The sequence below is a fragment of the Choloepus didactylus genome, chromosome 12 (genome assembly GCF_015220235.1).
Source record: "Choloepus didactylus isolate mChoDid1 chromosome 12, mChoDid1.pri, whole genome shotgun sequence".
Lineage (NCBI taxonomy): Eukaryota > Metazoa > Chordata > Mammalia > Pilosa > Megalonychidae > Choloepus > Choloepus didactylus.
The window spans coordinates 19,327,898-19,342,049 of NC_051318.1; the positions used below are offsets into that span (position 1 = coordinate 19,327,898).

Genomic DNA, 14,152 nt, shown 5'->3' on the forward strand with positions numbered 1-14,152 from the left:
AGCTGGCTGAGCAAGGAAGAAAAAAACATCTAAGATATTAGTGATCAATAATAAACTTAAGTGACTGGATATAGAAAGAGATAATTTTTTTCTAGGACACATAAGACATTTCCAAGAAATAGAGTATGTAGTAGACCACTAAATAATCCTCAATATATTCTAAAGAATCAATATTTTATCTCCTGCAACATCTGACCATAATATAGTAAAAACAAATATTAATAAGAGGAGGATAACTTTTAAAGTGCCATCTGTTATGTGTTGAATTGTGACCCCATGTTCAAGACCTAACTCCCAGTACCTGTGGATTTGATCATATTTTGAAATAAGGTCTTTGTAGATGTAATCAAGTTAAGAAGTTATATTGGATGAGGGTGGGTGCTAAATCAATGACTGGTGTCCTTAAAAGAAGAGGGAGGCACAAGCCCCCGGGTCTAAAATGGAAGCGCCTTGTGGAACACCGTGGAGATGAAGCTTTTGAAGGGTCTCAATGCTGGGAAACCTCCTGCTCCTGAACAGCGTGTTGGCTTCCTTCTGGGTCCCGTGGAAGGCAGCGAGGAGAAGGAGTTGACCCTCACCACCACCAGTGTGCCCACCCTGGCCAAACATCCCCTTGTACCTGGGCCAGCATTCACCAGCCTGAAGGTCAGTGTGGGACGCCCTATGGATATCCAGGCTTCTGGGGTGCTTCGTAGGTGATGTGGCATTCAGATGGTATTTTTATCTCCATTACTGATGAGGAGCCTGGGGCCCAGGGAGGTGAAGGACATACTCATTCACCCCAGGATTACACAGCATATGGCCTGCTGGTCAAAGCCACAGATGACTTCATGAGGATGGGCGGCTGGTGAAGGAAACAACCTATGATCCAGGTTCTCAAAGGACTCTCAACCCCCTACGATGTGAACCCTGGGACCAGAGTGTGCTCCATCACCCATTCTAGGTTCCAAGAACTGGGTGAATCAGCAGGCAACTGTGTGGTGACAATCCCTTGGCTTTTCCAGACCATGTGACCAGGGAGAAGCTGGACCGGATCCTGTCTGTGACCCAAGAATCCCATCAGAAGGCTCTGGTGATAGATTCAATGCATCCATGAGACACAGGAGCAGCTGTGGAAGCTAGTGGTTGAAATCGGTCTGGCTAAAGACCACTGCTGTCTGTTTCCAAGTGCAGCTCACATATGATGGCTTCTTCACGCTGGATGATGCCCTCCTGAGGATTCAGTGGGACCTACACAGCATCTAGGATAACATCCAGGCTTCAGCCCCCAGGGTGGCAGCAGAGCTGGAGAAGAACTGAAGGCCCTTGCTGCGCACCCAGCAGCTCCCATGTCCAGGCCAACCCTGGGACTCTGCAGGGCCAAACTCTGCCTTGGGAGTGGAGAGCTGCACAGGGCATTGCAAGGCTGGGCAGCTGGTGAGGCAGTGGGTGGCAGAAGGATAAGAACTATTCATGAACCAGAACTAATGACTGTACAAAAAGTAAACGAGTAGGGGAAACTTTTCTACATGCAGCATAAAACTCTGAAGCTGTAAGAGAAAAAATTGACAGACTTGACCAAATTGAAAAGGAAAATCTGTGCAGACAAAAACACTGTAAATAAATGACAAACTGGGAAAAATAATTGCAATACGTTTAAGAAATAATATCCATAATATATAAAGAGCCCTTATAAAGCAATGAGGAAAAGATGACAAGAAAATTGGGTAAAGGCTATAAACAGTGTGTGTACCCAAGGAAATCCAAATGGTCAGTAAACCAGAATTGATGCACAAACTGTCTAATAATGAAAGACATCCAAATAAAAATGAGATACTTTAAAAAAAAAAAAAAAGAAGAAGAAGAGGGAAACAACTCAACAACAAAAAGACAAACAACTCAATTTAAAAATGGGCAAGAGACATGGATAGACACTTTTCCAAAGAGGAATTCCGAATAGCTAAAAAGCATATGAAAAAATGCTCAACTGCACTAGCTATTAGGGAAATGCAAATCAAAACCACAGTGAGATACCATTTCACACTAGACTAAAATGGCCATGATTAAAAAAACAGAAACTACAAGTGCTGGAGAGGATATGGAGAAAAAGTTACTCTTATTCACTGTTGGTGGGAATGTAGAATGGTGCAGCTGCTCTGGAAGGCAGATTGGAGGTTCCTCAGGAAGCTAAGTATAAAATTGTCATATGACTCGACAATCCAATTACTAGGTATATACTCAGAAGAACTGAAAGCAGGAACACAAATAGATATTTGCACACCCATGTTTGTGGTAGCATTATTCATGATTGCCAATGGATGGAGGGGCCCAAGTGTGGATGTGTGAACCATGGTGCATGTGTGTGTGCGTGTGTGTGTGTGTGTGTGTGTGTATAGAGATACATATAATTGAAAATTGTGCAGCTGTAGGAAAAAATGCATGCAATGACATGGATGAACCCTTAGGACATACATTGAGCAAAAATAAGCCAGACACAAAAGGACAAATATTGTATGGTCTCACTAATATGAACTAACTGTAATTAGAAAACTCTGGGAGCTAAATTTGAAAGCATAGGTTATCAGGGGATAGAAAGTGGGTAGAGATTGGGCAATTGATGCTTAAGGAGTACAGAATGTTCTTACATGAACAAGCAGTTAATAATAGGGTATATGGGAAAAAAATACAACTAAAAAAAGAAAAGAGGGAAATTTAGACATACAGGGAGAGTGCAATGAGACAGAGATTGGTGTGGTACGGCTATAAATCATGGAACACCAAGGATTTTGCCAGCAACCACAGAAGCTGGCAGAAGCAAGGGAAGATTATCCTCTACAGGCTGCAGAGGGAACATGGCCCTGCCCATGTTTTAATTTTGTACTTCTGCCTCTAGAACTATGAGAGAATTAATTCATGTCATGTTAAGTCATCCAGTTTGTGGTAATTTGTTATGGCACCATAAGAAGAGGGAGAATAAATATTAGTTAATTAATTATATTAACAAAATAAAATACTATGAAATATTGTTAAATAACCCTTTAGTTAAAAAGAAAATCATAGTGGAAATTAAGAAGCACCAAGACTAGAATGAAAATAAAAATTTTTACATTAGAAAAAAGAGAGACAAAGCAAAATTGTAAAAAATGTAAAAGAAATAAAAGGGAGGAAATTAAAAAATAAAAGGCTGAAAATGCACAAACCACTGAAATAGAGATCAATAACAAAATCAACAGAATCGAGATGATTAACAAAAATAAGTTTATTTAAATATTTTAAGAAACTTGACATACTCTGACAAGAATCATCAAGAGAAAAAAAAAGGGATTCGAGAAACAAAATCCAGAACAAAATAGGAAAAATAACTACAGCTAAAAACATTTCTTTAAATAATAACAAAAAAGACTTATGGACAATTATATCCCCAAAATTTTAAAAATCTTCATGAAATGGAGCTAAAGTATTTAGGGAAATGTACTGTCGTACATAAAGCACAAAGTCTATAATTTACTATAAAATGCATTAAAAAATAAGACACATTGATGGATGAAGAGAGGGACTAGTAGAAGACAGATATTCGATAAAATGAGTAAAGCTAAATGGTAATGGTAAAATATAGGTAGGGGTATATGTTTATTCACTTTAAAACTTTCAACTTTGTTCCATGTTTGAAAATATCCATAATGAAATGTTGGGGAAAATCTATATGGTAAAGATAAATTTCTAGAAACATATAAAATGCTACAATCGGCATTTAAAGAAATTGCAACCTGAGTAGATCATTAAAAATTAAAGAAATTGAAGTAATAATCAAAGATCCCTACTCTCAAAACATCTCACATCAAAAAGTTAATAAAGGTGTTAAAACAAATTTTGAAGGGGGAGTTAATGCTTAACCTTTGCAGATTTTTATAGAAAATAGAGAAAGTATGAAAACTGTCCACACCATCTCATGAGGCTAGTGTAACCTTGATTTCAAACCAGTTAAGGGAAATAAAAAGATAGGGACAATTGCGCTCGCCGCTGCCGGCCGCGCCGCAGTTGCTCTCTAACGCCAGTGCCGCCTCCATCTCGCTGAGCTCCAGCCAAAGGAGAAGTAGGTAAATAAGATGGTCTCTATACCGTGGCTCCTTACCAAGCAAACTGCCCGTAAATCGACTGGCAGTAAAGCACCCAGTAAGCGACTGGATACAAAAGCTGCTCCCAAGAGTGCACCCTCTGCTGGAGGGGTGAAGAAGCATCGTTACAAGCCTGGTACTGTGGCACTTGTTGAAATTAGACGTTATCAGCAGTCCACTGAACTTCTGAATTCCAAACTTCCCTTCCAGCGTCTAGCGCAAGAAACTGGTCAGGACTTCAAAACAGATCTGAGCTTCCAGAGTGCGGCTATTGGTGCTTTGCAAGAGGCAAGTGAAGCCTATCAGGTTGCCTTTTGGGAAGACAACACCTATGTGCTATCCATGCCAAAAGTGTAACAAGTATGCCAAAAGACACGCATCTAGCCCGCCGCATACCTGGAGAAAGTGCTTAAGAATCCACTATAAAGGGAAATGTTTCATTCTCAAAAACAAAACAAAAAAAAATTGTTTTTCTCTTCCTCTTGTTATTGGTAGTTCTGAACTTTAGATTGTTTTTCCCATGGGGTCAAAAAGTACCTAGGTTTATGATTGTTAATGGAAAAATAGGGGACAGAAATCAGGTATTGGCAGCTTTTTCATTTTCATTGTCTGTGAATTTTTAACATAAATTTGAGAACCTAAAGCATTAATGTGAGCCAACATGTCTCAGTGAAAAAGTTTTAATGGTTCAACTTTATAATAATTATAATTAAACCTGTTAAATTTTTCTGGATAATGCCAACATTCTGGACTTTTTTTTTTTTTTAACAAGTAAATTTCTTACTGATGGCAGCTAAATGGTATTTGTAGCATTGTTATCTTACAGTAAAGTCCATCCATTCACTGTGCTTTTCTAGCTGAGCTGGCCTACATGTAAGTGCATGTTTTTAATGTTATGTGTCTTCTATGTTGTTCTTGTAAGTTTGCTATTAAAACAAACACACACACACACACACAAAGATAAAGAGAATACAAGAAAAATGAATGTAAAACCAAAACTCCTATCTAGTATGCTAGAAAATCTAATGTTTAAAAAATGATATATCATGATCAAAGTGGAAATGCTAAGATGGTTTAATATTAGAATTAATAATAATAACTGCATTTAACCACATATTACTGCAAAAAAGTGACATCATAGGAATACTTCAACTGATGCAGAGAAAACATTTGCTAAAATTTAATAACTGTTAATGATTCTTTAAAAGCCCCTCAGAAAACTAGAAAAATAAATAGCTTTCTTTAACTTGGCTAAGGTTATACACTAAAAACCTAGAGCAAATCTTGAAATCAGTGGGGAGAGTTGAAATGCATTTTCTTTCAGCCTGAAAGGATAAAGAAAAGATGTTCCTTATCCTTACTCAGTACTGGCCAAAGCTACACGAAAAAAAAGCAAAAGAAATAAAGAGACTGACAGCAGTAAGGGATAGAGAGAGAGAGGGAGGAAGACACACACACACACACACACACAGAGAGAGAGAGAAATTGGAAGATTTGATAATTGATCACCCAATTAAAAAAACTTCTGACTCAATAATTAAACTATTACAAATTACAGAAAACATTGAACAAGGTTGTTCGAGAAAAAATCACCTTACAAAAGCCAACTGTATTCCTCTAAAAGAGCAATAACAGCTAGAAAAGAAGAGGTGAGCTGTGTCTAGCTAAAATGTTTTTTAAAAATAGAACGAATGCCCCCAAAAAAGTAGAAGAAAGGAGATAATGAAGAATAGCACAGAAATCAATAAAATAGAAAATAAACATGCAATGGAGGAGAAGCGGCTGCAAAGCCGAGCGGAGGAGGCAGGAACCCGAGCGCCAGCTGTCGTTGGGTGGGCACCATGGCCGGGATGGTCACTATCCAGGCGGTGAAGCTAAGATCCAGGTCCTACAGCAGCAGGCGGAAGGTGCTGAGGAGAGCCGAGCGCCTCCAGCGGGAAGTGGAGGGAGAAAGGCGGGCCCGGGAACAGAGGTATGAAGGTTATTGAAAACCGGGCTTTCAAAGATGAAGAAAAGATGGAACTCCAGGAAATCCCGACTCAAAGAAGCTAAGCACATTGCAGAAGAGGCAGATCAGAAGTACGAGGAGGTGGCTTGTAAATTTAAGTTGGTGATTATTGGAGGGGACTTGGAAAGCGCTGAGGAATGAGCTGAGCTGGCAGAGTCCCGTTGCTGAGAGATGGATGGGCAGATCAGGCTGGTGGACCAGAATCTGAAGTGTCTGAGTGCGGCCAAAGAAAAGTACTCTCAAAAAAGAACACAAATATGAAGAAGAGCTAAAGAGTCTTACTGATAAACCTAAGGAGGCAGAGACACTTACTGGGTTTGCTGAAAGTTTGGTAAAAGACAATTCATGATTTGGAAGATAAACTGAAATGCACCGAAGAGGAGCACCTCTGTACACAAAGAATGCTGGACCAGACTCTGCTTGACCTAAATAAGATGTAGAACACCCCAGCCCCGCCCTGCCGCTGCTCACCCCGACTCTGCCGGAAGCCAGCCTGCCCCAAGCTGACCTTTAAACTGAGGGCTGCTTTCTCTTCTCGCCATACACCCACCCCACACACACACACCCATCCCTAGCCCCATGTCTTTTTCACCAAACTGCCTCGGCCTCTCTCAGAGATTGAGCTGGGTTAGTGGCTGAACACTTTTGGGAACAACATTTAAGGGAATGTGAGCACAATGTAAGTGTCTTTAAAATCATGTTGTGCTGTATACATTTTGTAATTACCCCCCTTTTTGTTGTGGTAGCAACAATTTGTAAAATATTCCAAATAATTCCACAGCTCTGAGGGAGCAATCTAATCCTTTTCTCATTTTTGGAAGGCAACTTTTCAGCTTAACACATATTTCCCTTTCCATAGAGGAGGGAAAGAGGTATGGGCCTGCCTCATTGAGAACTGAACGTAGCCCAGGGAAAGACTCCATCCACTATGGGAAAGCTCATTGCTCTATACTAAGCTCCAGCCGAACCGGAAAGATGGTTCCAGGAGTTAGTGTTAAAAAAATACACACACACACACACACACACACTTCAGGTTTTCAGCTTTAAGATGCAAGTTTATCATTATTTTTTTCTCATCAGAAGTGACCAAATTAATATGGTTAGACCTCTGTCTGAGACCAAGGCTTTGTCCCCTCCTTTCACTACCTTCCCCCAAAAGCTACAGAACAGATCATGTGCCCCTTATGTTGGGGTGACCATTGATGTACTCTCCTGCTTCCTTTTAAAAACGGAAAGAAAATAAAATTAGGTTTTTGCCACTGATTTAGCCATATGAAACATCTCGTCACCCTTTTCTGGGTCTGAAGATACTGTCTCTTTAAAGTGCCATCTCATGCTTTGTATCAGCCAGTGCTGGAGAAATCTTGAATAGCTTATGTACAAAACTTTTTAAAAATTTTATATTCTTTTGAAACTTTTGGGGGTGTGGAGCACAGGCTACCCTATCTGGCTGTGAGTGATCTCTACAGTCTGGGCTGGCAGTATGCTGATCTTTTACAATTTCTCTCCCCACACAGGTTTCCCCTTTTTGGTGAGTTTTCTGTGAGGTCTGTTAGCATCCTGCAGCTTATTGGCTTAAAATGTACCCTCCTTAATGAAATAAGCTTCAGTGGCAGAGAGATTCAAAAGGAGCTGAGAGGTCACTCTGGTGGGCACTCTTACGCACACTTTAGACAACCCTTTTTAGGTTCTAAAGAATTGGGGTAGCTGGTGGTGGATACCTGAAACTATCAAACTACAACCCAGAACCCATGAATCTTGAAGACAATTGTATAAAAATGTAGCTTATGAGGGGTGACAATGGGATTGGGAAAGCCATAAGGACCACACTCCACTTTGTCTAGTTTATGGATGGATGAGTAGAAAAATAGGGGAAGGAAACAAACAGACAAAGGTACCCAGTGTTCTTTTTTACTTCAATTGCTCTTTTTCACTCTAATTATTATTCTTGTTATTTTTGTGTATGTGCTAATGAAGGTGTCAGGGATTGATTTAGGTGATGAATGTACAACTATGTAATGGTACTGTGAACAATCAAATGTACGATTTGTTTTGTATGACTGCGTGGTATGTGAATATATCTCAATAAAATGAAGATTCAAAAAAAAAAATGCACCCTCCTTGTTGTGGTCTCTTTTGGGGGCAGATTGGGAGAAAGAGAAACCAGTAATGCAACTATTTTGATACTGAAAATTCACAAATTTCTTTTTGAAATAAAGAACCAGTCCCTCAAAAAAAAAAAAAAAAAATGCAATGGAGAAAATTTTAAAAAGCCAAGCGAGAGTTCTTTAAAAACAAAAAGACACAAACATTTGGCAAATTAATATTAGAGACTGAAAGGGGTTATAAGAACAGACCCAGAAGAAACTGAAAAGATTAAAAATACAATAACAGCTTTATTTTAATAGATTTAACATTTTAAATAAAATAGTTAAATTCCTGAGATAGAAAGATCAATGATAGATAGATGACAGATAGATTTTTAAATGGATTTGAAAATAGTATGGCTGAATAGATTTATAACTATTCAAAAATTGGAATAGTTAAAAATTATTCCCATAAAAGAAATTATAGTTTCATACGATTTATTATTAAATTAGCCTAATCTATAAATAGTCTTTCAGACAGGAGAAGAAGGAACAGACAAACGTTTGCCCCAATATGAACATAAGGTTTACACTGCTCCCTGTGACCCCAAAGAACCTGAATCTGGACCCTGGGCCCTCACTGGGAGCACCAGCCAGCTCTGTACCAAGCTGGAGAGGGGTGGGAGAAGGGGCAGCAAAGGTGCTACAAGGTTTTCTTACCATTTTTAAGTTGCTTTTTCTTGATTCAATGCTCACCCAGGCACTGCAGCTCTTTAACTGTTTTCTGGAGCTCTGAGGAAGATGTTTCTGCCAGTTTTTGCTTGTTGTTCAATAATTCTGCAGGGGGATGACACCCGGAGACATCTCACTCCATCATCATGGTGACATAATCTAGATGTAATTTTTAATAAACACTATTTACAACTGCAACAAAAGATCTAGATTGCTTAGGGCTAAATCTAACAAAAGACATTGAAGACCAATATGCAGAAAATTAAAACAGGTTCTTGAAAGATATTAAAGAGGACCTTTAAAAATAAATATATTATGTTCATTAATAGACTGAGTTTGTTAACAAAGTTTGAGTCAGTTCCACTCAAATTCACCCATGGATTCAAAACAATTCTAATTTAAAAACAAAACAAAAAAATAAAACAAAACAAAACAAAATCCCAAGATTTTTTCTTGGAACTTGACAAAATTATTCTAACATTTCTAATATTTATAATGGAAAAGCAAAAGCCAAGAATAGTCAGGATACTCTTGAAGAATAAGAATGAGGGAGATATCCAGCCATTTATAACCTCATTTTAAAGTTATAATGATTAAAGTAGCATGGTAGTAGCACAGAGATTGGCAAATTGACCAATGAAACAAAAGAAAGAGCTCAGAAACAAACCCACCTTTATTTGGAAATTTGATGTATGCAGAGATGACACTGAAGATCAATTGGGAAAGGAGTATCTACTTTTTTTTTTAAATAAATTCAAAGTTATATGAACAGTTGCAAAAACAATACTAGCCCCATACACAGAATTTCATCATACCCGGACCCCCCTCCCCCGATAGCTCAATCCACCAACTTTAACATGCTGTCACATCGCTATTTCTTTCCCTTCCTCTCTATCATCCATCATCTATTGCTCTGTCTTCTGAACATATGAGAGTTAGCGGCACACATCCTTGAAAATACACTATAATTCACGTATACACCTCCCATGAACAAGAACATTCTTTTATGCAATCCCATTAAGCGCAGCTAAGAAGTACAATAGATTCAACAATGATACAAAGCTTACATTCTATATTTCCTTTCCCTTATGTCTCAACTCTGTCCCTTTGAGCCACCTGTCCTCCACCCTCCAATCACACCCAAGTTCATCCTTAGCATTCAATTGTCATCTAGTTAGACTTTTTTTTTTTTTTTCAGTTGTGGAAACATATATACAGCCTAAATCTTCCCATTCCACCCCCTCCCTAGCCTTTCATTAATGGGATTAATCACATTCAGAATGTTGTAATGCTCTTTCCCACCATCCATTACTAGAGATTTCCCTTCACCTCAAACAGCAACCCTACACCATTTCTTAACTCCCCATTGCCCCTTCCCCCATTTCCCTTGACCCAAACTCTACTTTTCATCTCTATGGTTACATTCTCTGATAATTTCTTTGTGTTTACTGTGGCGCTTAAAATTAACCTCTTAAATCCATATCAGTCTTGTTTTTCTTTGATACCACCTTCACTTCAACAGGACACATAAACTATGTTCCTATACTCCTTCATTCCCCCACATTTATATAGTTGTCTAAAATTACATATTTTACATTGAGTTCAAAACCACTGATTTGTCCTTAGAGTTTGTGTATTTTATATCATGTAGGAAGTAAATAGTGGAATTACAGTTCAAAAATTATTGACTTCTATTTGTATTCCATTGTGGTTGGAGAATGTGCTTTGAGTATATTCAATTTTTTTTTTTTTTTAATTTCTTGAGGCTTGTGTTTTGTCCCAGCTTATGGTCCCTTCTGGAGAAAGATCTGTGAACACTAGAGAAAAATTAGTGTCCTAGTGATTTGGGATGTAAGGTACTATATATGTCTGTTAAAATTCTCTATATCTCTTTCTCCTTTCCCTGTCTCTCCACCAGCAGGGCTCCCCTCAGAATCTGAAATAGGGCAGGTCTTTCATCGGCAAAGTCTCTCAGCATTTGTTTGTCTGTGAAAAATGTAAGCTCTCCCTCAAATTTGAAGGAGAGTTTTGCTGGATAAAGTATTCTTGGTTGGAAATTTTTCTCTCTCAGAATTTTAAATATGTCATTCCACTGCCTTCTTGCCTCCATGTTGGCTGCTGAGTAGTCACTACTTAGTCTTATGTTGTTTCCTTTGTATGTGGTGAATTGCTTTTCTCTTGCTGCTTTCAGAACTTGCTCCTTCTCTTCCATGTTTGACAGTGTGATCAGAATATGTCTCGGAGTGGGTTTATTTGGGTTTATTCTATTTGGAGTTCGCTGAGCATTTATGATTTGTGCCTTTATGTTGTTTAGAAGATTTGGGAAGTTTTCCCCAACAATTTCTTTGAATACTCTTCCTAGACCTTTACCCTTTTCTTCCCCTTGTGGAACACCAATGAGTCTTATATTAGGACGTTTTATATTATCTATCATATCCCTGAGGTCCATTTTGATTTTTTCAATTTTTTTCCTCATTCTTTCTTTTATGCTTTCATTTTCCATTCTGTCATCTTCCAGGTCACTGATTCGTTGTTCAACTTCCTCTAGTCTTGTACTATGAGTGTCCAGAATCTTTTTAATTTGGTCAACAGTTTCTTTAATTTCCAGAAGATCATCTATTTTTTTATTTAGTCTTGCAATGTCTTCTTTATGCTCTTCTAGGGAATTCTTGATATCCTTTGTATCCCGTACTATGGTCTCATTGTTCATCTTTAGTTCTTTGAGTAGCTGCTCTAGGTGCTCTGTCTCTTCTGGTCTTTTGATTTGGGTGCTTGGGCTTGGGTTATCCATATCGTCTGGTTTTTTCATATGCTTTATAATTTTCTGTTGTTTTTGGCCTCTTGGCATTTGCTGAACTTGATAGGGTTCCTTTAGGATTTGTAGACGAATTGAAGTCTTTATCTCTAATTTATCAGATCTACAGCTGCATGGAGTACACTTTCTCTAACTAACTAGCAGGTGGCGTCCACGAGCCACCTGTTCTCCACAAGCCAGTTCTCCCCTGCTTTGCCTTTGTGGTGAGTGGGGGAGGGAGTCTTGTGGGGTCCAATTGGTGTACTAAGCTTGCGTGTGTAGTTGGTGTTGCCCGCCCTGTATATGGGGTGTGTTTCTGGGCAGTCAGGGATGGGGGGTGGCTCTAACAATCAAATCTCCCTGGTGATCCTGGAGTTTTAAAGCTGCTGCAATAGTGTAATCCTTTAGTTCAATCCTGCCACAGTTTATCTCTGCCACTGACCCACAAGTCCTTGGTATTGGCGTTCGGCTCCTGAGACTTGTAAGTGGGTCCCTCTTCCAGGCCGTGCACCTCCTGGTCCTCTGTTGAGGGATGACTGTGCTATGTCACAGGTGAGTGCCGTCCCCCCAGGGCGGTTCTGGGCTGCTGGGCTGTGTAGGGAGGCTCCCAGTCTGCTGAAATGATGGCTGAATGGGGCTTTGTTAATTCACACTGCTCCACCTTCCCAACTCTGGGACAATCAGCTGAGGTTGCAGGGAAGGCTAATGTCCACGCCCAGTTTTGTGGTGTGTGCCTGTTATTTGAAGCACTTCCGTCACACTGGGCTGTCTGGGGCAGCTCTGGGCTATGGAGCTGGCGATGGGCAGGAGTGTTTCCTGTCCACCAGGATGACGGCTGCGAGCGGACACCCCCCTTTTCTTGGGAAGTTGTGGTGTTTAGTGAATTTTCTCAGCCACTGGATTATTGCCTTTTGTCTCAGAGCTCTCTTAGTTCTGCTCTTGTCTTGACCTGCCCAAATTGCAACTCTTTGAGGCTTTCTGTATTGGGCTTCTTAGAGTAATTGTTTTAGAAAAAGAAAAAAGGATTAAAAAAAAAAGGGCCCTCCTCACAGATCTAATGGGCTATTGAAATGCTAAGAGACAAAGCAATTAGGGCCATTAAGGAAAGGTCCACAAGGCAGAGAGATCAGCTTTTCTTCGGGATTTGCATATGAGCCTCAGGGCCTGAGCTCTGCCCTTCCCCTTTCTATGTTCACCAGAACTCCAAAAATCTTCCGCTTTTATTTTGGAGTTTTTCGTGCTGTTTTTTTCTATGCCTGTCTCCTCTCTGCTGGGCTGGCTGCTCTCAGATTCTCTGGTGTCTGGTCTCAGTCTATCTATGGTTGGAGTTTGGATCAGTAGAATGAGTTTCCGATAAGTGCTGCCACTGCAATTCTCCCTTCTCCTTCCCGGAGCTGACAGCCCCTCCTCCCACGGGACTGAGCCTGGCAGGGAGGGGCGCGGGTCCCCTGGCTGCAAAAACTTACAGATTTCGCTGATCTCAGCAGTTCAACGTTTTCATGAGTGTTGTATGAAGTATGCCCAAAGTCAGATTGCTTTGTGGTGTCCAGTCCACGCAGTTCCTGGCTTTCTACCTACTTTCCTGGAGGAGTAACTAAAACATACAGCTCACCAGTCTGCCATCTTGCCCTGCCTCCCTCCATTTCTACATTTTTAAAATACTTTTTACATTCGTCAGTTCAGTTTGTTTAAGACTTTTTACCTATGTTCACAAATCAGGTGTTCTGATTTTATTTAATTATATTTTTCTTTCAGGATTTTGATAAGATTATTTTTGTCAGAGAGTGAACTCTCTTTTTCTAATACCTGGAAAAGTTTGTGTAAGATTGAAAATTTCTTCCTTGGATATTTAGTAGAAATTTGATGGTAGTTTTAAAATTAATGCTTCAATTTCTTTAATGTTTATAACACAATTCATGCTTTCTATTTCTGCTTGAGTCTGTTTAGTTAAGTTTTACATACTTTTAGCAATTTTCTGTTGCCTCCAAATTTTCAAGTATATTGCAGTATTGTTCATGTAGCTTCTATGTTTTTAAATTTCTATAGCTCTTTAATGGTGTCTAATTTTGATCTTTATTCTACCTGGTTAAACAACTGTCATGGTACTAGTTTAAAGTAGATACTCCGAGAAACTTAGATGGCAGCTAGCTCAGACAGGGCGAAAAAAACGCCTCTATGAAAAACACTAGCTAAAAACCAGAAAGTGACCTAGAATACCTGTTGCAGCAATGTGCCAGCTGGACGAGGGTTCCTAGCTCCAGAGGGGCCACATACTTGGTGAAACTGAGAGTTGGCATTGTGAAACAAGTGAGTAAGCTGGCTGGAAGACCCGCAGCCACGCGGTGGGCTGGGGAAGCCAGGGTTCAGCGTTTGGAGACCAGCTGGCTCTTTTTAAAAAAAAAAAAAAGGGAAAAACCCAGGAGTGGCTCCAGCTGCA

General features: G+C 39.6%; 3 pseudogenes; all 3 read left to right on the top strand.

Annotated features, from left to right (window-relative positions):
- Nucleotides 1-389: 389 nt before the first annotated feature.
- Nucleotides 390-1,299, top strand: LOC119506778 (annotated as a pseudogene).
- A 2,786-nt stretch (nucleotides 1,300-4,085) lies between these two features.
- Nucleotides 4,086-4,507, top strand: LOC119506779 (annotated as a pseudogene).
- Nucleotides 4,508-5,935: 1,428 nt separating this feature from the next.
- Nucleotides 5,936-6,542, top strand: LOC119507138 (annotated as a pseudogene).
- The last annotated feature ends 7,610 nt before the right edge of the window (nucleotides 6,543-14,152 follow it).